Source organism: Bos indicus, chromosome 1, assembly GCF_029378745.1.
Source record: "Bos indicus isolate NIAB-ARS_2022 breed Sahiwal x Tharparkar chromosome 1, NIAB-ARS_B.indTharparkar_mat_pri_1.0, whole genome shotgun sequence".
In the NCBI taxonomy this organism is placed as follows: domain Eukaryota; kingdom Metazoa; phylum Chordata; class Mammalia; order Artiodactyla; family Bovidae; genus Bos; species Bos indicus.
Window position 1 is genome coordinate 117,355,091 of NC_091760.1, and position 22,688 is coordinate 117,377,778.

Consider the following 22,688-nt stretch of genomic DNA (forward strand, 5'->3'; position numbering starts at 1 on the left):
TTCCTGTGGTCATGTATGGATGTGAGAGTTGGACTGTGAAGAAGGCTGAGCGCCGAAGAATTGATGCTTTTGAACTGTGGTGTTGGAGAAGACTCTTGAGAGTCCCTTGGACTGCAAGGAGATCCAACCAGTCCATTCTAGAGGAGATCAGCCCTGGGTGTTCTTTGGAAGGAATGATGCTAAAGCTGAAACTCCAGTACTTCGGCCACCTCATGCAAAGAGTTGGCTCATTGGAAAAGACTCTGATGCTGGGAGGAATTGGGGGCAGGAGGAGAAGGGGACGACAGAGGATGAGATGGCTGGATGGCATCACCAATTCAATGGACATGAGTTTGAGTGAACTCCAGGAGATGGTGATGGACAGGAAGGCCCGGCGTGCTACGATTCATGGGGTCTCAAAGAGTCGGACACGACTGAGCAACTGAACTGAACTGAAGCCAGTCTCCTGCAGCCTGAGGAATGACAAACTTCACGATACTCTGTAGAAGAGAGCTGCTGAACACTCACCAAGGAAAGCAGAAGTAGGGGTCTAAAAATCAATACATAAATGTGCAGAGAGAGACAAAGCAAAGGTGGCCAAATGTTAACTGCTGCCTGCAGATAAAAATTTTTCACTAACAAATTGGAGAAAGAAAAACAAAGCAACCCCTCTCCCATAAACATAAAATCATAGATTCTAAACTAGAACTGCTTCTAGAAAGCCCACAGTCTGACTCCCTATCCCTTGCCAGCCCCTATGCATATTTCTGTTCAATATTCCAGAAAACTGGCTCACTCAAGTACCCAACACCCCACAGTGAGTTCAAGACAGAAATGAAGGGTTCCTAGGCACGAGGCTTGTGCTAACCACACACCATCACAGTCCTGCAACTGAAGGAAAGTTTAGGGCTTGCCAAGTTCTTTCATTTATTTTGGTTCACTTTATCTTTACCAAATCTGAGGCGGATGTGAGTCTTCAAGTCCATTTTACAGATGAAAAAAGCGAGGCTAAGCTAGTACAGTAACCGGACAAAGCCAGCGCTGAAAGGCCATCTTTTCAATCCTAGACTAGGAAGAGAAATTTCCATGACACTGTGCACCAGAGTACACATGCCACATGAAAATGTGGTCTAAAAATACACAGCCACAATTCTTACCCTTCTTAAAAAGATCTCCTACGAGATAGACATAGGAAAACTTTCCTTACCAAGGTCACAACATATCAAAAATAGCCCAAGGCATTAAAAAAAAAACAAACAAACAAACGACCTTCCCCTGCCCATATCACTTACCGAACTAAATCAGAGTTCCCAGAGTTCCCGATACAGACGCGAAAGAATAAAAGAGAAAAGATGGAGTAAATGAAGCTACCTTTTGCTCCTCTCACTTCAGGCCAAGAAATAGTCTCGGTGCCAGCTGGGTTAATGGTAGCCACAGCCCAAGAATGAGAATATACACTTAATTCTTCCCAAATAATTGTTCCATGTGTAAAATTAAACAACAACAAAACCAATCAAATCACTGTTATGATTAGGCAGGAAGCCTTAGGTCAAAATCATTAGTGACAGACAGCTCCTGCAAGGTCACCTCGGGTGAGAACTGGGGTCTCCTGGAGTCCTGCCATGTCACCTGACTTAACTGCGTGAGCTCCGCCTAATACCTCGGCCAGCCCCAGTTTTAGTGGGCTTTCAGAAGACCCCACCAGAGGAAACTGAGCTCTCAGGTAATCAAGTCTCCTTCCAGCACAAAGGTCGCTGGAATCGGGATCTGCACAGAAAATGAATTGCACATTCATATCAGAAGACATCTTAAACTGCTCCTGAATTTCCAAATTAATTATTTGGAAATCTAGGGCAAAACTACATATGCAAATTTTAAGTCAGAAAGGCGTCTGTCAACTGAAATAAAGCAAGCATGCTGACGGGATTTCTACAGTCTCGGAGTCTAAGGAAGAAGGGGAACATATCGGGTCATGAGGAGAACAGGACAAGGAAACTGAATTCTTATCTTTGCTTTACCATCAGAGTAACACAAGAAACACTAATTGAGTAATAGCATATGTTTTCACGAAAGATACATCCTGGCTTAATTAAAAGGAAGTGTGTGAGGCTTTCAGGACCAACTAGCTCCATTTAGCACCACTTTGCTTTCTATTCTAAACTAACTCCGACTCAATGGACATGAATCTGAGCAAACTCCGGGAGATGATGAAGGACAGGGAAGCCAGGCTGCTGCAGCCCATGGGACTGCAAAGAGACTGAACAATAGCAAAGCCCTGCTCAGCTAGCTTGTTGTGACTGACTGCTAACCACTGGCCTGGGCAGCCATGTCTGTCTGTCTGTCTCTCACACACATAATCCCCAGAAGGAAGAACATGGAACCATGGTAACACGTCTGTCAGCCACAGATTTTCCTCAAACTCAGATCCATACAGGTACTGCTGGGAAACATGAGTGCTGAGAATTTTCCAATCCCGCATTCAGAATGTCACAAAAATGCATCCAGAATCCGGCCACTCCTCACCACCACCGAGGCCTCCCCCAGGGTCAGGGGCACCATCATCTCAGGCTTGAATGCTGCAGTGGTTCCTAACTGGCCTCCTGGTTTCAACTCTTGTTCCCTGAAGGCCACATTCAACACAGCAGCCACGGGGAGCTTTGCAAAACTTGAGATGATGACCCTCCTCAAAATCTGCGATAACTCCGCACCTCAGAATGGGATAAGAGGCCCCATGAGGTGCTACAAGCCCCTGACACCTCTCAGACTTAATCCCTGATCACCCTCTCCTTGCACACTCCTCTGCAGCCACACATCTACCCACCCTCCCACCCCCAGCCAGCTCCTCAAGCCTTCCATTGGACCTTCTCCTGCCTCCAGGCCTTGCGCTGTTCTATTCTTCCTGGGTCTTCTCCCTCCCTCTTCTCCCTGTCTCTTTCCCCTGGTTTGCACATGGCCAACTCCCTGACCACCTTAAGTCATGTTCTCAATGAGAAATGTGATAACTCTATTTGAAATTGGAACTGCCCACCCCATTCCCTTCACCCTAGCAGTCCTAATCTCCCAACAGTCCATAGCACTTACCACCTAAAATCCCTGTCCTGTCTGTCACCCCCGCAGCAGGTAAGATCTGTGAGGACAGGGGTCTTTATGTTGTTCATAAATAATCATGCCAAAGAATCAAAGACTCATGCCAAGCACGCAGAGCAGTGGCTGGCACAGAGCACACAAAGGCACTCAATACAGATTTGCTGAAAGAATAAATAAGTGCATGATAACCTGTTTTGAACAATTAATATAAGCATACTGTGACTCACTACCCCATGAACTTGGGGGTACCTAATTCTGTTTGGATTTATGACTAGAATCACTTCACCTCCCAGAGCAGTGACTTCTCCCCATCAAGCCCAAGGCACTCTCCTAAAGGCAAGTAGTTTTAAATGCCCCTTTCCCCAAAGTCTGAAATGAAATTCACAGACAATAACTTTTTTTTTAATCAATGTAATGCCCTCACTCTAAAAAAAATTTTTTTAACGAAAGTAGGTTATAACAACATAGGTACTTGAAAAGAAAACTGAGGCGTGCGCCACTGGGCCACCACCACCCAAGAAGTGTGGCCTGTGGGCAGCTGTGCTGGCCCAACCTGGGCCCTCCCTCAACTAACTCCACAGATTCTCCGGGCAGTTCATTTGGAGAAGCGGGCCTTAGGAGACGTGAAGTGTTAGTAAGTGTTTGTTCCTATACCCAGAATCACCCTAATGCAGCCACCACAAAATGCAGACATACAGGTGGACCGCATTGCCATCTCAAATTATCAGGAACAGCATGGCGTAAACTTTCTGAAATGGAGAAAACACCTGATAAAAGTTTCAAACTAACAAAATAAACTCTTCTCCCGATATATTAAAAATGCAATAGTTATATTCCTCCAAGATTCGGTATATACTGAGTGTATAGATCCCCTCGAGGAGGAAATGGCAACCCACTCCAGTATTCTTGCCTGGAGAATCCCTTAGAGCAGCCTGGCGGGCTACAGTCCACGGGGTTGCAAAGAGTCGGACACGACTGAAGCGACTATGCACGCATGCACGCAAGGGGAATGTGTATTATAATCAAGCAAAAAAAGGTCATATGTAGATTCCCACCTGGGAAAGCGACTTTGAAGGTTTGCTGGTAATCTGAGAGTCCAGTGCGGTAAAGGACAATTCTTCATTGAGCCCAACTGTCCACACTGAGGACACCCGGCCCCACCCACTAAATGGCAATGACCCCGCATCACAGCAGCTGCCAACACCTGCCTCCAGAGTGCCACAACGCCCCGGCTGAAAACCAGAGTGTACTGAGAGGGACTGCTTTTAGCTTTTAAAGCCCTGCCTCTGAAAAGAGGAATCCAGATTTCAGAAACACGGAGTTTCACACAGGCCCCGCTCCTGCTACAACACCACAAGATTGACAACTGGACGTCCAACTCCAGCCACTGCAGCCCCCCGTGGCCCCCAGCTGTGTTACAAGTGAAGGCCGTGTGGACCCCAGGGTAAGGATGACTGAATTGGAAACGCACACAAGAGGGAAGGGAGAGCCCAGGCTCTGCCTTCTTACTGTCTGAATTTGAACCTCTAACTCCAGTTAAGAGTGGCTCAATCCAGTGCTCTGTGAAAACCTAAAGGGGTGTGTGGGGTGGGAGGTGGAAAGAGATTCCAGAGTGAGAGGACGCATGTATACCTACAGCTGCTTCATGCTGACGTATGGCAGAAACGAACACAAAACTGTAAAGCAATTATCCTCCAATTAAAAATAAATTTTAATTTAAAAAAATATATATAAACCTGAAAAACAAAAGTGACTCAAAGCAAGCTTCGGAACTGTTTCTGGCCTCAGTTTTCTTCAATTGTGAAACAGGGCTAGTATGGTTTCCACTACTATTACCTCCATATCCCAGCTGAGGAAATAAGAAAGATCATATCGTGGTTTAGAACGTGAAAGAATCCATGTTCCCAACCACTGTGAATGGCCAGCAATTAGTATTACTGCTGTTTTTGTGTCCCATTTCTGCTTCAAGGAAGTGATAACCTGACACTCCAGTCGAGCTCTAAGGAATGCAAAAGGTTTTGCTTCAGAAATTAAAAGGACCCTGACCTTGAGCAGTGAATGGTTCTCAAACTTTTGCAAGCATCAGAATCCTGATGGGTTTATTAAAGAACAGCCACTGCCTGGGCCCCTCCTTGAGACTCTCCAATTCAGGAGGTGGGGGAGGCGAGGGGTGGCGGGTTGCGGAGGGAGGCGGTGCCCAAGAATCTGAATTTCTCATAGCTTCCTAGATCAGTCATGCGGATCCAGGGACCACACTTTGAGAACCACTGATGTAAATATTTGGAGTTCACAGCTTTCTAGAAAACCAGGGCCCCTGTGTCTGGCAACAGGGCTGCACTCAACCACCGGGAAGAACCTGGGTGCTCCCTCTTAGTTCAGGAACAGGAGATCCCTGGTCCCAATTCTCTGCCACACACCCATCCTACTGCAAAAGCACACACACAAAGCTACACACACACACACACACACACACACACACACACACTTACTCACTCACCCAGGAAGAAAACCAATCAAGAAGGTTTCTCTTTCACTCCTTTAACTTCTCCTAGACCCACGAATAAAAACACCAGAGCTGCAGAGTACTCAGCTGTATCAGGAAGCACACAGAGGTAAAAGAGAAGCCTGGTGGGCACTTCTGTTTAAGTTTAGTCACACAAAGCTTTATGTCAGCTTCCTAGAGAAACTAAGGGAAATGGGTAAAAACCACAACGTCACAACCAGAACATGCTCCATGATGCTTTTTCTCCTAAAGTTTCTGAAGAGTGAGAGTTGACGGCAGGAATCCAAGCAACCAGTTCAGAGTAAGATTCGAATTCCAGAGTGTTTACTATTGTTGTTTGTACAGCATTTCTCAAACTCCAGTAACGCAGCAACATACCCCCTTTAAAGGAAAAACATTCTCTCTGACCCCAGGATGCGTGAAGAACCCAATTTGGGAAAATGAGGTAGGACCTGGATACTTAATGGCCTTAGGGCAGCACTGAGAGATTCAGAACAAGATGTAACATGTGTTATATGAACTCAAACTACAAACTTTTATGACACTTTGCTCTGAAGATGTTTGCCAAATCTAATCAAGTAAAAATAGAAGGGAGAGTGTCCAGATTTTAAAACAGCATGCCTCTAAAATCCCCAAGCCAAGGGACACAAATAGCTTCCTCTTGCACTAGCCTTGACCCTCTTCAAAGATTTCTCTAAATAAAAGAGGATAACTGCCAAAGTCCTTACCACGGTCCTTACAGAGACTGAAACTTGTTTTACTGCACCTAGGCAACAATTCTCAAAAAAAAAAAAAAAAAAGCAGAACCACCAGCTACTGCTTTGCCTATCTGCAAAGCTGAGACAACTGAAGACCCCAGCACTTGAGGACACACCCAACCACTAATCAGAGTCTTAGCGGCAAACCATTTTCAGTAAAAGAACTCTTGCTGCTGTTGTTCAGTCGCTAAGTTGTGAATGACTCTCTCTGCAACCCCATGGACTGCAGCACACCAGACTCCTCTGTCCTCCACTATCTCCCAAAGTTTGCTCAAATCCACGTCCATTGAATCAGTGATGCTACCTAACCATCTCATCCTCTGTCGCCTCCGTCCCCTTTTGCCTTCAATCTTTCCCAGCATCAGGGTCTTTTCCAATGAGCCAGCTCTACTGGAGGTTAAATTTTCCCACTATACAATGTGGAGGATAAAAAACAAAGTGCCAACCATGAACTCTGAGTTTTAAATGTTTTTATCATGAACTGTGGTGCTGCAGAAGATTCTTGAGTGTCCCTTGGATAGCAAGGAGATCAAATCGGTCAATCCTAAAGGAAACCAACCCTGAACATTCATTGGAAGGACTGATGTTGAAGCTAAAACTCCAATATTTTGGCCACCTGATGTGAAGAACTGATTCATTGGAAAAGATCCTGATGCTGGGAAAGATTGAGGGCAGAAGGAGAAGGGGACAACAGAGGATGAGATGGTTGGATGGCATCACCGACTCAACGGACATGAGTTTGAGCAAATTCCAGGAGACAGTGAAGGACGGGGAAGCCTGCCGTGCTGGAGTCCATGGGGTCGCAAAGGGTCAGACGTGACTGAGCAACTGAACAGCAGCAGCAGCAGAGGCAAAACACTGCACACACATGCGTGAGCCCTAATACCCACCCTGCCAGGAGACAACACTAGCTGAGAACACGCACTCACAGTCCAGCCTGGTGGCCCAGAGCAGGGGTGCATCAGGCCAGGCTGCAGAGGGCTTCAACAGAAACCATCTTTAAAACAGGAGTGGTCCAAAGTTAACCTCAACATGGAGAAAGGAAGACTCATCCACCTCATCACTGACTTCAGCTAAAATGATAAGCCTTCAATAGGCTGAAATTCAAGTTCTGCTTGCTTGGAAATTTGTATTTCATTTTTATCATAAAGTGGATATTAATTTTTGCTTTAAAAATGAGTAAGATGGGATGGGAGGTGGGAGGGAGGTTCAAGAGGGAGGGGATATACAGTATACCTGTGGCTGATTTCATGTTGATACATGGCAGAAACCAACACAATACTGAAGAGCAATTATCCTACAATTAAAAATAAATTTTCTAAAATGAGAGGCAGAGGTTTTCAAGAATGTCACATTTTTATATGTGTACATAGAAAAGAATGTATAATCAACATCTAACACCATAAAAATAAATTTTATCTAAATTTAAAAATAAATAAAATGTTAAGGCTTAAAAAAATTTTAGGGAGACAAGTACCCAGACACAAACAGAAACAAAAGCCTAGAAACAGGCCCATGTTCACACAGAAGGCCAGCGTTCACTGTGCAGTTTTGTATTTGACACTGATAAAAAAATCAGACCTTCAGTACTTTGGGTGAAGTACTAAGGCACCCATAAATCTTGGGCATTTATCTTGAACTTCAGAGAATGATGGTATTTTTTGGATCACTTTCAGAGCAATCTTTTAATTTCAGAAAGTGTTTCATCAGGAAAATGAGTATATTTTGAGTCTAGTTTGGAAATTGGCTAAGTTCTTTCTCAGTCAAAGCGGGGGAAAGTCAGTTTAGCACACTTTTCAATGACCATCATAAAAGCAGATAATAAATGTACACACACAGGTGTGCACAGGTGTGCACACATGGTTAAACTCCTCCAGACTTCTCATCCACAGCACAGAACATGTGCAGAGACGTGCGACGCCTCCATCACCTACTCGCATCTAACAAACTAACTCAATGACTGTCAATGAAATGCCGCCACAGATGACAATGCCGCAGAAGCAGAAAAATGTGCCTCTGTGCACTAGTCAGACAGGCTATGCTTAGCCAAGGTCTTACTTCAAACAAACAAAATTTTTTAAAACGGCTTTACGGGACTTCTCTGGAGTGGTCCAGTGGCTGAGGCTCTACGCTCCCAGTGCGGGGGCCTGGGTTTGATCCCTGCCCGGGAACTAGAGCCCATATGCTACAACTAAAGATCCACTAAAGATCTGCAACTACAGATGCCAAATAAATTTTTTTTTTTAAATACCTTTTTGATTATTTTCCCTAGCTTTGTCCACCTCTCTCCCAGAAGAGCGTTCTCTGTCTGCAGGTCCCATTTGAAAAGTAAGGCTATGATAATACCCATCACAGCCCAGGTTAACAGTCTTCAGGCAACACTTTCTGTTGTTAGCAGATACAGATGACCCAAGAGATGAGGGAAAAGTCTTTCTCTCCTCACACCTCAACATTAGGCAGTTCGAAGCACACTTCTACCAAAACACATCTCACATCTAGTCCTTCCTTTACAAGAACACAGCCATCTCTCTAACTGCGGCCACTGGCACAGCAGGCCAGGCCGCTGCTCTCATGCCGCATACCTCCCATCCGCACCCAGGTCCAGACCTTGCCTGAGCTCAGCCTGCCCAATGGCCCCGGATGAATCCTTCTGAAACAGGCTGCCTTTTCTGCACTCCCCTTTTTCAATAGCCTCAGAGGCTTTCCTTTTCCTCCCCCTCAGAAGACGCTAACGAATGGAAGCATCTGGCACCACCTTCTATGGATCCTCAATAACATCTGTGGGCCTTCTCTGCACCTAACTCCAGCCAGGACTCACACACACAACCCACTAGCATGGGCATTAGACACCTGGAACAATCGAGCTCCGCTCCCCAGCCTCGCTCCCATTCTGAGTGTTGAATCACAGAGGTCTGAGTTTGAATGCAGAGCCCTTACCTATCACACAGAACAAGATAAACTGACCTCTCTGCACCTCGGTCGCCTCAATCAAAGTAAGATAAGAATAACTCACAGGGCTGAGATTACATAAGATAAAATGCAGAGTTTAGCACAGTGCCTGGCCACATATTGAGTGCTCTGTAAAATGGTGGTTACTGGTATTAAAAAAAAAAATTTATAGCGCTTTTTCTTCATATTTTAACTTTCCTGGAATCTACTTGACTATTATATTCCTTGCCACACACATTGTCTTTTCCACCTCTAAGCCTTGCCTAATGCCATTCCTATCCATTCCATAAATTGTATATTATGCAATCTTTTGCCTTCTTCGAACCACAACCCATGGCTGCCCTGCATTTAATCACTAAAGTATACAGTAGTGTGCTCAGTACTGGGGATTCCATAGTGAGCAAACTGCAACTGTGATAAAGGCCCCAAGGAGAAGCACCACCTGCTCAGAGCACACTTGATAGGGGCTTACCCTAATCTGAAACGTCAGAAAAAAATTCCCTGAAGAAAGCACCTTTGCATTTCGCCTCCGAATGCGAAAGAGGCGTTAACCAAGTTAAGAGTAAGACTCATACAACAGCAAGGCTGACATTCTGCGGGAAGTGATACAATATTAACTCTACAAAGACCCTGAAGAGCTAAGAGATGTATACTGTAATTCCTAGAGCAATTGCTATAAAATAAAATGTGAAGCGGTAAGCTAAAATGTTGATGGGTGAATTTAAATTATTTTTCAACAGAGTTTAATAATCCTGAAGTAAAATGGCAAATAAACCCAACCATATCAATAATTACATTAAATGCTAATGAAATGTTAACAGGCTATGATTCCAATTAAAAGGCAGGGATTGTCAGGATGGATAAGGAAACAAAACCCTGCCAGATGCTGCACCTTAAGCACATTAAGACAGATAAGGTGACAGTAAACACATGGGCAAAGATGAGCAACATGCAAACGATGAACAGAAGAGGGCTGGAGTGGCTACATCAACACTGGACAAAGTAAACTTCAAGACAGAAAGCATCATCAAAGATAAAAAGGCACATATCGTAATGAGAAAAGGGTGAATTCATCAGGAAGACATAACAACAATCACCAGCACTGTGTGCCCATCAAGAGCAGAGGCAAGAGAAGCCTGGGTGAGGTCTGCGGGCCTAGGAAAGTGACATAAAGAATGGCATCATGGCAAGGGCAACAGGGACCCAGGTGTGAAGTGAGACTGAGCAGCGGGCGGGGACAGAACACGCAGGGTCTTGTGGGCCCAGTGAGGGACTTCTCCCTTTACCAGAAGAGTAAGGGCTTTTTACCCACATGTGCCCTGTGTGCTTAGTCCCTCAGTCGTGTCCAACTCTTTGTGACCCTATGGACTCTCGCCCGCCAGGCTCCTCTGTCCATGGGGAGTCTCCAGGCAAGAATACTGGAGTGGGTTGCCATGCCCTCCTCTTTACCCACATACCTACAGTCAATTAATCTTCGACAGATGAGAGAGTATACGATGGGGAAAAGACAGTCTCTTCAGCAAGTGGCACTGGGAAAGTCAAAAAGCCACATATAAATCAATGAAGTCAGAACACAGCCTCACACCATACACAAAAATAAACTCACAATGGCTTAAAGGCTTCAACATTAAAATATGACACCATAAAACTCCTACAAGAGATCACAGGCAGAATATTCACTAACATAAATCGAATCAACATTCTCTTAGGTCAGTCTTGGGCAACAGAAGTAAAAACAAACAAATGGGATCTAAATCAAACTCACGAGCTTTTACACAGCAAAAGAAACTGTAAACAAAAGGAAAAGACAACTTTAGAAGGGGAGAAAACACTTGCAAACAATGCAAAAGACAAGCGCCTCACTTTCAAAATATACAAACAGCTAATACAACTCAAAAAACACCCAATCAAAAAATTGGGCAGAAGACCTAAATACACATTTCTCCAAAGAAGACGTAGATGGTCAACAGACACACAAAACGAGGCTCATCAGTACTAAATATTAGAGAATTCAAAACTACAATGAGGTACATCTCACAGTGGTCAGAATGGCCCTCATTAAAAAGTCCACAAATATATGCTGGAGCGGATGTGAATAAAAGGCAACCCTTCTACACTGTTGGCGGGAGTGTAAGTGGGTGCGGCCACTATGGAGAAGGATATTGCCATTCTTCTAACTAAAAACAGCTTCCATATGATCCAGCAATCCCACCCCAGGACATATATTCAGACAAAACTGTAATTCAAAAAGATACATGCAACTAACACAACACTGTTAATCAACCATCTTCCGATATAAAATAAATCTTTTAAAAAATATACACTCATCCCTATGTTCATAGCAGCACTGTTCACAAGAAACAAGACATGGAAGCAACCTAACGTCCAATGACAGAGGAATGGATAAAGAAGATACGGTACGTATATACAAAGGACTATCACTCACCCATAAAAAAGAATGAAATAATGCCATCTACAGCAACATGGATGAACCTAGAGATTATCATACTAAGTGAAGGAAGTCTGAAAGACGTTACCATGTGATATCATTTATGTGTGGAATCTAAAATATGACAACTGAACTTATATATGAAACAGAGAACAGATCTGTGGCTGCTAAGGGGGACAGGGGCAGGGGAAGGGATGGATTGGGAGCTGGGATTAGCAGATGCAAACAATTACCTGTAGAATGGATAAAAACAAGGTCTTAGTGTATAGCACAGGGAACAATATTCAATATCCTTTGATAAACAACAATGAAAAAGAATGTATGTCTATATATATATAATATGCATAACTGAATCATGTTGCTGTACAGCAGAAATTCACACAACATTGTAAATCAACTAACTATACTTGAATAACGGAGAAGGCAATGGCCCCCCACTCCAGTACTCTTGCCTGGAAAATCCCATGGATGAAGGAGCCTGGTAGGCTGCAGTCCATGGAGTTGCTAAGAGTCAGACATGACTGAGCGACTTCACTTTCACTTTTCACTTTCATGCATTGGAGAAGGAAATGGCAACCCACTCCAGTATTCTTGCCTGGAGAATCCCAGGGGGAGCCTGGTGGGCTGCCGTCTATGGGGTCACACAGAGTCGGAGACGACTGAAGTGACTTAGCAGCAGCAGCATACTTGAATAAATTTTTTAAAAAATAGAGTAAAGGATTTTATGCAGTGGGGTGACATCATCCAAACAAAATAAATGCAAAGTGCAGACACAGATTAGAGTTTGTCAGACCAAATAGGAGGCCTGGGGGCAAGGCGACTGGGACCAGTTAGAGGCTCTCTTAAGAGCCAAGACATGAGATGATGGGAGCTAGGACTAAGATGGCAGTAACAGCGATGGAAAGAAGGGGAAGATCTTTATGGGGCTACTCAACAGGCCTTTTGGGGACATGGAAGATGGAATGACAAAGAGTGAGGCTATCTATCAAGGATGTCTCCTGGATTTCTGGGATAGCAAGAGAACTTAAGACATAATACAGCAATAACAGGGGTTTTTTGGAGGAAGAGGAGCAGATCACAAGTTCAGTTTTAAATGGAACCTTGAGATATCAGGCCAAACAAAATGTTTCTTATAGTCGCTTAGAAGTCTAGAGTGCAGAGAGGTCCTGGCTGGAGTCATCAAGTTGTGAGTTGTCTTCATTAGGTAGTAACTGAAGCCTGGGGGTGGCCAAGATCATCCAAAGAGAGGGTGAGTGAGAAGAGACAATGGCCTAGAACAGACCCCAGGGAACACCCAGTTTGATTTCATGGCCAGGTAAAGAAGGGAAAGCCTTCAAAGGAGCCTGAGATGCTGTGGCCAGAGAAGAGAGCAGGAAAGCAGGAGTGCTTTAGCTCAAAGCTGAGGGAAGGGACCTCCCTGATGGTCCAGTGGTCAGGAATCTGCCTGCCAGTGCGGGGGACATGGTTTGATCCCTGGTCCAGGATGAGTCCACATGCCATGGGGCAACTAAACCCGTGTGCCACAACTACTGAAGCCTGAGCCTAGAGCCCATACTCCACCCGAGAAGCCACTACAATGAGAAAGCACCACAATGAAGAAGCACCAGAATGAAGAAAAGTCCTCACAACTAGAGAACGCTCACGCAGCAAAGGAGACCCAGCACAGCTAAAACAAACAAAGTTTAAAAAAAAAAAGCTGAGGGAAGACACTGCTTCACCAGGGGAGGGAACAACAGGCACAATGTGGCTGCTGGGGCCCAGAGGGAGGGTTCTCTGGAAAATGAGGGCAGAAGCCCAACAAAAAGGAGCAGAGGAAGAAGCGGGAGGTGAAGACGACCCTGAACACACAGGATGCTTTGTGGAAGGTTTGGAGAAAGAGGTGGAGAGAAATGGGAAGGTGGGGTGATGGAGTAGGGGGGGATGACGATGAGGGAAGCATGTGCACGTCTGGATGACACAGAGAGAATGCAGTGGAGGGAGAAATTAAGATAACAGGAGATAATCGAGGTGGTGGATAGGGGGAAGTTGTCGAGAAAACAGGAGGGGACCCAGAAGGAAAGGTCCAGTACCAGAACAACCGGGGACGAGTGCAGGAGGGGTTAGAGACAGGCCCTGCAGGCACTGAACTGTGTACCCTGAAAAGACAGGTCAAAGTCCTAACCCCCATACCTGTGACCTATTTGGAAATAGGGTCTGTGCAGATAAAAGCAAGTTAAAGTCACGCTGAATTAGGGTCCGAATTCAACAGCACGTGGCCAGTGTCCTCACAAAAGACACAGAAGGAAGATTGAGGGAGGCAGAGATTGGAATTACGCTGCCACAAACCATGGAAAACTTGGGGCTTCCAGAAACTGGGGGCTTTTCAGGTGGCACAGTGATAAAGAATCTACCTGACAATGCAGGAGACACAAGAGACATGGGTTCAATCATTGGGCCAGGAAGATCCCCTGGAAGAGGAAATGACAACCCACAATCCAGTATTCTTGCCTGGAGAATCCCATGGGCAGAGGAGTCTGGTGGGCTACAGTCCAGGGGGTCTCAAACAGCTAGACATGACTGAGTGACTGAGCACACACACAAGCACCAGAAGCTGGAAGAGGAAAGGAAAGGCCCTCCTCAGAGGTGTGGACCTCCCTCCAGGGCTTTGAGAGAACAAATTCCCGTTGTTTTAAGCCATCCAATTTAGGGCAGTATTCTGTTTCGGCAGCCCTAGGAAACTAAAATGTACATACAGGGGAGGGGCGAGGGGAGAAGAGAAGCTCTGCTCTATTCTTCATGGCAAGACCACCTTCTGAAATTGCCATTTGGCAGCACCAAGAGTCTACAAGGCAGAGTCTCAATGGCTGAGAAAAGTAGTATCACCTGGCTCTGTGTAAGGGGACATCGCAGCCCCCCAGCATCCCAGCAACAGGGACTGATTCCTGTTGGATCTCTTCTGATTGACTTGATAGCTGTTTGAGAAGTTTAGAGGAAAAGGTGTGTGGGGGTGGGGGCAGGGGAGGGAGCAAGAAGGGTACGTGTTCTGTTTGCCCAGCTCAGCCAAAATGTTTGTGAGAGAGGGCACTACGACCAGCCTCCTGAACAGAGAGCCAAGGAAGGGGCAGGACTGACTCGGGGCGGGGAGGCAGGAGTCCCCTGAAAGTCAACCTAGCATCTTCCCCACCCCTACCCACATCTCTGACACCTGGGCCACATTTGCATCAAGGCCACATCTGAAACTCAACTTTTTACACATCCACCCTCGTCTACCCAGCTATTAATATTCACCCCTACCCAAAACTCCAACTGCAGGCCATCAATCACTAACGGTGGGAACCCAGATGAACCCCAGAGGATGTGAGCTCAACACAAAGAAGGCAGTCCGGTCTTCACACCAGTACTGAGCAGTAGGCAAAAGAGAAGAGAAAATCATGACCACAATAATACTCTTCCCTGGCCTTTTACCAGAATTTTCACACCCATCTTCCTCAGAGTCAAATGGTTCAGGTAGGATGAGTGCCCATTTACAGGCTGAGAAACAGACTGACGAGTGACGTGCTTAAGTGGCCATGTGACAATCAGGCCCCCAACAGGCCCAATGGGCTCTCCAAGACCGTGAGATCTTAGAGCAGACTGGTACGATTTCAATCAAGCTCTACTAGAATCCTAGCTCCCTTCTTGTCTATGAAATGGAGATACCTCCATACACCTCACATGCCTATTGTAAAGGAAATGAGAAAAAACATATGTGAGGCACTCGACATGGTCATTGATACATACTAGGCACTTTTAAGAAGGCTTATGGGAGTTCCCTTGTCATCCAGAAGTTAGGATTCGGCGCTTTCACTGCCGTGCCCTGGGTTCAAACCCTGACTGGGGACGGTGCGGCCAGAACATATACATACATAGGCTCATCACAGTCATTGCCGTTATGGTTTTTGACCAACCAGCACATCGAGGGACTCAGTAACTTTCCAATGAAGCAAATGGAAACATCCACCAAGGATGATGTGCTGAGACTCTTGGGGACCCGACTCCCCACAAAAACCTCCCTCACCCTTAACTATGAGACAGGCAGGCCCTCCCCCTCCAATAGAAGTGAGAGAGACTCTGATTCAAATTACATCCAAATATACTTGGCATTTATTCCACTCTAAGTAACTATAGCCTATTAATTCATATTCAAATCACCTTCAAATGCATGTCACCCTCGGATATCAAACACCTGGATGTGGCTCTCAGGAAAACTACCAAAGAAAAAAATACTTTCAGACTTGCAGAATGTGGGAAAGGGCACTTAAAGTATCGGTAGTTGATCCTGCCAAGAACTGTACATAAGGCAGCCTCAGAAGACAGCTTCCTCTTTGGAGCCTCCACAGGTCAGCTAAGTCACCGTCCCACACGACCCACGCAATGCAATCGCATTTTAATGTAGACTCCTCCTGCAAATCATATTTTTCACTTAGTACTAAATCTGCCTCCCACTGGGCTAGGTGATCCGAAGGCAGAAAAAACTAATCCAAGCCATGGTTTCTGACTATGAAGTTAACTGTCCAGTGCACTGACTCACTGTGCCCCCATCCTGGCTCATTCTACCCCACGCCTAAGTGCATCCCTGACCCCACACTGGGTGCATACCAGTAGGAAGGTGTCGGTGACTGCCACCAAATGAACTGCAAATTCACAAAAAGGGAAACTTGATGGGTGACAGAGACGAAAAGCGTGCAGGAAAAATCAAGTGAAACTGCAGGATGCCCTTCTTCCTGCCTGGGAGAGAGGACAGAGGTTGGGAATGTCTCTCTCTTCTTTAACCCATTATTTAATTAATGTACCATATTCAACGGGCTTTCCTGGTCGTTCATCTGGTAAAGAATCCACCTGCAATGTAAGAGACCTCGGTTTGATCCCTGGGTTGGGAAGATTCCCTAGAGAAGGGAAAGGCTACCCACTCCAGTGTTCTGGCCTGGAGAATTCCATGGACTATATAGTCCTGCTGCTGCTACTGCTAAGTCACTTCAGTCGTGTCCGACTCTGTGTGATCCCACAGACGGCAGCCCACCAGGCTCCCCAGTCCCTGGGATTCTCCAGGCAAGAACACTGGAGTGGGTTGCCATTTCCTTCTCCAATGCATGAAAGTGAAAAGTGAAAGTGAAGTTGCTCAGTCGTGTCCAACTCTTAGCGACCCCATGGACTGCAGCCTACCAAGCTCCTCCATCCATGGGATTTTCCAGGCAAAGTACTCGAGTGGGGTGCCATTGCCTTCTCCACTGTATAGTCCATGGGGTCTCAAAGAGTCAGATTCAACTGAGCAACTTTCACTTTTCTTTCACCATGTTCGACAATTAAAAAAAAAAAAATCACTGGATTTACAAAATTCTAAAAATATTAAGAGACACTAAAATGATGTGAGAATTATTTAGATTTTCTGATGATTTCAGAAGTACTTGAGGTCTCTGCTAAGTTTCAAAAACATCACTGTGACTGTCATTCAAATATTACTTCAAATTATGGTTATTTAGACTTCACAACTCGAAGAAGGCAATGGCACCCCACTCCAGTACTCTTGCCTGAAAAATCCCATGGATGGAGGAGCCTGGTGGGCTACAGTCCATGGGGTCGCCAAGAGTCGGACACAACTGAGCGACTTCACTTTCACTTTTCACTTTCATGCATTGGAGAAGGAAATGGCAACCCACTCCAGTGTTTTTGCCTTGAGAATCCCAGGGATGGGGGAGCCTGGTGGGCTGCCGTCTATGGGCTCACACAGAGTCAGACACGACTGAAGCAACTTAGCAGCAGCAGACTTCATAACTATTTGATTTTTATTTTCTATTTTTAAAGATTTTTTTTTAAATGTGGACTACTTTTTTAAATTGGGGGATAACTGCTCTACAATGACGAGTTAGCTGGGAATGTCTCTTTTTTGTTGTTAGTAGGGGTGGTGATGCTGTTTATTTGTGTACTCGAAAACAGAGGCTAAACCTAGAATTTTGAGCCAAGAAAGCCAATGTCCGCGAGTCCACCTCTGAAAGTGCAGCCTGAAAGTCAGCCTCTGTTAACACCTCTCAGCCTCCACCCTTTTTATTTCCGGGAGGCTTGCTCACTCCCACCTCTTCCACGGAGCTAAGCCAACCCTCCAAGCAATTCGGGATGTTTACCACCATCAAAGCAGCCTGCGGGGGGGTTGAATAACAGGTACTGAAGGTGAGGTTTAAAGCAGGGACAAGTGGTATAAACCAAAGCCCTCAGGTCATCAGACCTTCAGGTAAACCAGTTCATGCCACAGGGTGAGGGAGGTGGGTAGGAAGGGGAATCCAATATTCATTCCAATCCAGCAATCAGGTAATTCTCTAAAGACTGAGCACAAACATGTGTCCACCCGGAGATCCTCAAGCAACAGGATCAACTACCATCCCAGCCGAACAGTGTCCAAGGAATCGATGCATTTTCCACACTCCTCTCTCCTTCGTTTCCTTTGACCTATTTGTCACCAATTATTCTTCTCTAGTCCTGTTTAAAGCCCTCATCAGTCTTTTTACTTCATGCTTTGGTTACTACAGCCGCATCCCTCGCAGCCTCCCCGACTCCACTCTCTCCCGGTCCGGATTTATTAAGCATGAGCTAGTGAGATAAATCTGACAGCAGGGCCTGGTGAGCTCATCACCGCCCCCCACAGCAGCCGGCCAGGACTCCAGGACTCCAAGCCTGATCTCAGAGGCTCGTCCTCCCCCCATGGCACCTCACTCACCCTACCTGCAGCTCTTTCTTAGGAAAGATAGGGTGCAACCTGTCCCCACTCACTCTCATCCTGACCCTCACGCCTACACCCTCCAGTGAGACCTCCAAGTATTCCAACCCTCTCTTTCCTGAACTCATGCAGCATTTTTAGCCTCCCTATATATAGAGCAGGATGGTTTACAGCACAGTCTCAGACGTCCAATTTCAACTCCATCAAGATGCAGCCAACGGACCCTGGGAAAGTAAAGTTGACCCCTGTGATCCCTCCCCTGTGCCTCAGTTTCTTCACTTGTAAAAAGGAGATAATAGTATCCACCCAAGAGGTGTTTGTGAGGCTGGCATAAAACCAAACATGTAAAGCCTTCAGAATAACCAACACAATCAACATGGGCTCTCCTGATGGAATATGCCACTTTATACACGGTGAAGTCAAAGTGTCAGTCACTCACTCAGACTCTTTGCAACCCCATGGACTGGCCCACCAGGCACCTCTGTCTATGGAATTCTCCAGGCAAGAACACTGGAGTGGGTTGCCCTTTTCTTCTCCAGGGGATCTTCCCGACCCAGGGATCGAATCCCTGTCTCCTGACTGGCAGGCAGATTCTTTACTATCTGAGCCCCCTGGGAAGCCCTTCTACACCATACTGAATATGTTATTCAGTACTGAATACGAGGAATATGTTATTCCTCAGTTTTAAAATAAACAAAAGCCAATGCCTTAGTCTTTTTTTTTCAATTGTTTTCTGTGCATCAGTGAGCCAGATGTTCATTTCTAGAGCTGTGCTACTCAGAGTGTGATCTGAAACTGCTACCGGTCCTCAACAAGAATAATATGCAAAAATTGAGAAGTGCTTGGAAACTTTCATAGCAACTTGATACTGCCAGTACATTCAATCCGCATTTCATTTTTCTAGTGATTCATTTTTATCATACATCTATATCAGTCTGCAACAGATTGAAAATTAATTTAAAAAAAAAACTGGCCCTTCACCACAGATATTTTGAGAAGCACTGTTCTAGAGGGGACAGAAGCAGACTTCTATTTCTCTCCTACACCCCCACATCACGGAGTGCAGTGGGAAGCACCCCCACATCACGGAGTGCAGCGGGAAGTCCGTATCAAGTACTAAGTAAACGAAAATATAACTCCAAATGCATTTCGATTATTTAATGGTGACAAAAGAAGACCTCCTGTGAGTAGTTGAGATGTAAATAGGGTCTTCAGTTCACAATCTTCCTTCTTCACAAGAAGCAGTTGACAGTTAGTCTACAACTGACCAAAGAGTAAAAACAGCTCTGACCCCAAAAATATTTTCCATACGGTCTACAGAAGCACTGTGTAGAGCTTTAAAAAAAGAAAGAAAAAAAAAAAAAAAACCCTAAGCAATGTCAATATTAACCTTCCTTGCAGAACTCAGGAGAAATATAAATTATTTAACACTGCCTTGGACACAGTTTTGATAGTGCTTCTATACCTTTATGTAAACCAGCACCTTAGCAGAAAAAAAAATTCCAATGACACTTAAGACAAAATACGTTTGTCTTAGCTCTTCCCTGCTGCCAATCCCTTAAATGGTCCTAATCTCAACAATCCTGTGAGATTAATCCATGAATGAAATGGCTGGAAAAGGAAAGCAGCGAATTCCACCAAATTTTAATTGACAAGGCAGTATTTGCATATCCGAGCTGGGGCACATTGGATGTGGGTTGAAGGCTGAGTTAATTCTTGCCGAGGAAAATCTCTACACATTCAGAATGACTCTGGAAATGCTTGTAGAAAATTAAAAGTAAACAGGGAGATCTGTGTGTGTCGTGCCTCCCGTCCTTTCTCAGAGGTAGTCATGTGAAACACGACACACAGGGGTCACTCCCAGTAGGACGCTGGTGCCCTGGTCCCAGGACCAAGTCAGCCTTGCTCCAGCAGACAGCTCTTCTCTCTCCAGCAGTTTTATTTTTTATTTATAATTTTATTTATTTTTGGCTGTGCTGGGTCTTCATTGCTGCGAGGATTTTTCTCTAGTTGCAGTGAGTGGAGGCTACTCCAGTTGTGGCACATGGGCTTCTCATTACAGTGGTTTCTCTTGTTGGGGAGCACAGATTTTAGGGCGCACAAGCTCCAGTAGTTGCAGCACGTGGGTTCAGCAGTTGCGGCTCCTGGGCTCTAGAGCACAGACTCAGCGGTTGTGGCGCACAGGCTTAGTTGCTCCGGGCATGTGAGATCCTCCCAGATCAGGGATCAAACCTTCATTTGGCAAGTGTCTCCTTCATTGGCAAGCAGATTCTTTACCACTGAATCACCAGGGAAGCCCTCTCCAGCAATTTTAATCTCCTCCTCTCAACTGCTCCCAAATCTAAAGACATGTTCAAGTTTAGGATGCAATACACTCTTGCTTTACTGAACTACATCCAATTCCTCCAAAGATCACATCCATTTCCCATCTCGGTGCCTTTGCTCACACCCTCTGTCCAGAAGGCCTTGAAAACATCCATATTTCTGAAGACGTCTCTAATTCTCAAAGAGCTGACCCCTCCCTCATCAGTTCCCACCACACAGGGCTGCTAACCTTCCACACAGAGTTCTTCAACAGCAGGAACCATGTCTTATATTTCCCAGCATCACCGTGCCCTATACAGGCCTTCTAAGAGCCATTTGTTAATAATGACTGCCCCAGTTACTAGATCCAATCAACAAATATTTATTTAACCCCAACCATATCCCACACCCCCTCCCTGCCTCTGGTTATCAGTGGGGGGTAAAAAAGGACATGGTTTTTGTTTCATGAAACTTATACTGGTGGGAGGACAGAGCAAATAAGAAAAACATAAACTGCACTGAGTGCTGACCATCAGTTGCAGTGATAAAGAGAAGACAACCAGGCCGCAGGAAGCACACGTGCAAAGGCCCTGAAGAGGGAAACTGCCAAACTAAGAAGCGGCTAACGGCGATGCCAGCCCTCTCTCTGGACCACTCGTCACCCCCAACGACTCGTCTCCTTGGAGGTGCTGCGGCGGGGGTCCAGTCTGCCTGGTCCTGTATTTCTCTGCCCACTCTGAACAGGCAATCACTGCCAGGATTTCAACACAAAAATCACACCAAAATCCACATTTGTACTACTTCTACACAGTGCAACCTGGATTCCCCAGAGGCATCGCCAACAGAAAATATTAAAAAATGAACTGGGTCGCTCTACTCCCCTCCCTAACCTTCCCACCCTTGGGAAAAAAATTTAACAAGTTCTTTTGTTTTGCTTGAGAACCACCATCAATCAGCTACCCACCCAACTGTATAAGCCAGTGTTCTCCATTTCAAAGACCTCTGGGGTTCCCAAGAACTTTTCAGCTACGTATTGGTGAGAGCAAATTTTCTTCATATCCTTCAATCGAAGCAACATATTATAACAGACTAAATGGAGAACTAGATATGAGAATCTAGACATTAAACAGATTCACAAAAATGTAAAACACTACTACTATTTTTCCACTATTGTTTTTGTTTGGAAAAATATTGCTCATAAAAACATTTTAAATATGAAATTGGTTTATCATTATTTGTAGATGAATTACTATATATTTCTAATATTTCTCAGGTCTAATTTCTAATACCATAAGTACTGAGATATAAAAGCTCTATGGCATCTGGGTTTATTATAAAGGGGTCCTAAAATCAGAAAATTTGGAAATCACTGCTCTAAGCTAAAAATATTGGTATATCCTTGTACTCGTCCCTCTTACCTTACACATCCACTTTTGCCAACTCTTCCACCTCAATAACCTTTCTCCAAAATCCTTGTTACTCTTTCTTCCCAAGCCCCATAGGCCAAAAGGACCCACAAGAGTATCCTATCAAATCCTGGAACCTAGGAGTGTTACTTACTTGGAAAAAGGATCTTCACAGAGATAATTAAGTTAAAGATCTCGAGATGAGCTCATCCTGGATTATCCAAGTGAGCCCCAAATCCAATAACAAGTGTCCTTACAAGGCACACTCAGAGAAGGACAGACACCCGGAGAAGACAGTCATGTGAAGGTAGAGGCAGAAATGAGACAGATGCATATAGGCCACAAAGAGGCCAAGGGGTGTCTGGAGCCACCAAAGGCTGGGTGAGGAAAGGAAGCTCTCTCCCCTAGAGCTCCAGTCAGAGTCCAACCCCAGCAATGCTCCCTCCAGACAGCTGGCCTCCAGAGCTGTGAGAGAATAAATCTCCATTGTTTTAAGCCACCTGATCTGTGGTAACTTGTTATGGCA

At 45.3% G+C, this 22,688-nt stretch overlaps 1 protein-coding gene across 7 annotated transcripts in view; it reads right to left on the reverse strand.

Moving 5' to 3' along the window:
- MED12L (mediator complex subunit 12L) overlaps positions 1-22,688 on the reverse strand; it is a 506,270-nt gene that overhangs the window by 326,328 nt on the left and 157,254 nt on the right. The window lies entirely within an intron of this gene.